General features: G+C 50.0%; 1 protein-coding gene across 1 annotated transcript in view; it reads right to left on the bottom strand.

The window, feature by feature from the left end:
- Positions 1–1,801, bottom strand: part of Pkd1l2 (polycystin 1 like 2) — a 74,941-nt gene that overhangs the window by 65,661 nt on the left and 7,479 nt on the right. The window lies entirely within an intron of this gene.

The raw sequence follows: 1,801 nt of genomic DNA on the forward strand, positions 1-1,801 counted from the left end.
GGCCCATGAGGGGGTGCTCGGGGTGCAGTGGGGCCTGTGAGGGAGTGCAGTGGGGCCTGTGAGGGGGTGCTCCAGGTGCAGTGGGGCCCATGAGGAGGAGCTCAGGGTGCAGTGGGGCCTGTGAGGGGTGCTCAGTGTAGAGCTGGAATCCCTGTGTATGGGAGCGGGGCATTGACTCTGTCTTCATGAATCAGAGGAAAGTTCTGGACAGCACACACTGGTTCACAGGGACAGAATGAACACCACACCCTCCACATCTGCCCTAAGCCACACACTTCAGTGACATACTGTGGCTGACAAAAGACACTCTTTGTCCACTATCAAAGCCACCAAACAGAAGGAGATGCCAAAGCATTTGCTCTCTCTTTTCTACCACTGAGAGGGGGAAACTTACCTCCTTGTTTCACCCAGACCAGCCAACCAAAGCCATGGGTAAAGCCTGCCTGCTGGCTGCCTCCCTCTCCTCCTGTACCTCTCCTCCTCCAGCCTCAACTCTGCTGTGCTGGATGCCGCTGGAACCCTGCCAGCTCTGACTCATCTCCACCCCCTACCCCCCCCCCCGCAGGTCCCTGTGGCTCACACACTGGACAGAAGTTGCTTTTCTGAGTCATTTGTCACAGGATGGCACGATGCAGTGTCTCACCCTTAAGGGAAACTGGTGTACTCATCCTCCTGTGTAGGAAAGTGAATTAAGGCAGCTCTTCAGGAGGGTGATTTAGTGCTGTCTACCAGCCCTCTTAAAATGCACTTAGCGTTCCAACTACTAGCAAGATTATTTTCTTCTCTGAAGATAATCTTTTTTTTAAAAGTTTCTTTTTTTTTAATATTTATTTATTATGTATACAATATTCTGTCTGTGTGTATGTCTGCAGGCCAGAAGAGGGCACCAGACCCCATTACAGATGGTTGTGAGCCACCATGTGGTTGCTGGGAACTGAACTCAGGACCTTTGGAAGAGCAGGCAATGCTCTTAACCTCTGAGCCATCTCTCCAGCCCTGAAGATAATCTTAAATTCACGGCAAGATAGACAAGCACAGCAGCAGTAGCCCACATGACACTGGGTCTGAGCAGCATCCAATCATAGGGTGGGGGAAGGAAGGCAGCTGGTATAGCCACTGTTGAGTTGCCCGTGCTTCAGTGGACAGCACCACAGCCCTGCTCACACCAAAGGCCCTGGTTAAACTCAGTGGGTCACAAAACCAAGCTGCTCCTTCCCCCAAAATGTAAAGGCTTGAATGTGGAAGGGGATTTTTTGGGAGGCAAAAGAGGGTGGGAAAAAAGGGGGGGAAGAGAATGGGGGTGAGTGTGGTCAGAAGGAAGCTAACAAAGTGGGGGGGTTGACTTTGTTTGTTTGTTTTAATTTTTCAAGACAGGGTTTTGCTGTTGCTAATGAGCCTGTCCTATCCTGTAGATCAGGCTGGCCTCGAATTTACAGAGATCCACCTGCCTCTGCCTTCCAAGTGCTGGGATTAAAAGTGTTTCTTAAAAGAGGTGTGCACAAGGGTGGACTTTGCAGTGTGAAAAGAAACTGAGAAAAACTGGGAGCGGGCTACATGTCCACACGTAAGGGAAGTCCAACACAGGCAAATGCTGGAATCCAACACAGCCATTCAAAGCATAAGGAAGTGACTTAGAAACAAGTCTGGGATATATTATAAGATGAAAACAAAGCCAGGCAGTGGTGGCCACGCACACCTTTGATCCCAGCACTGGGAAGGCAGAAGCAGGCCAATCTCTGTGAGTTTGAGGTCAGCCTGGTCTACAGAGTGAGTTCCAGGAAATAAAATAAAATGAAAAAAG

The sequence above is a fragment of the Microtus ochrogaster genome, chromosome 4 (assembly GCF_000317375.1).
Source record: "Microtus ochrogaster isolate Prairie Vole_2 chromosome 4, MicOch1.0, whole genome shotgun sequence".
Classification (NCBI taxonomy): Eukaryota; Metazoa; Chordata; class Mammalia; order Rodentia; family Cricetidae; genus Microtus; species Microtus ochrogaster.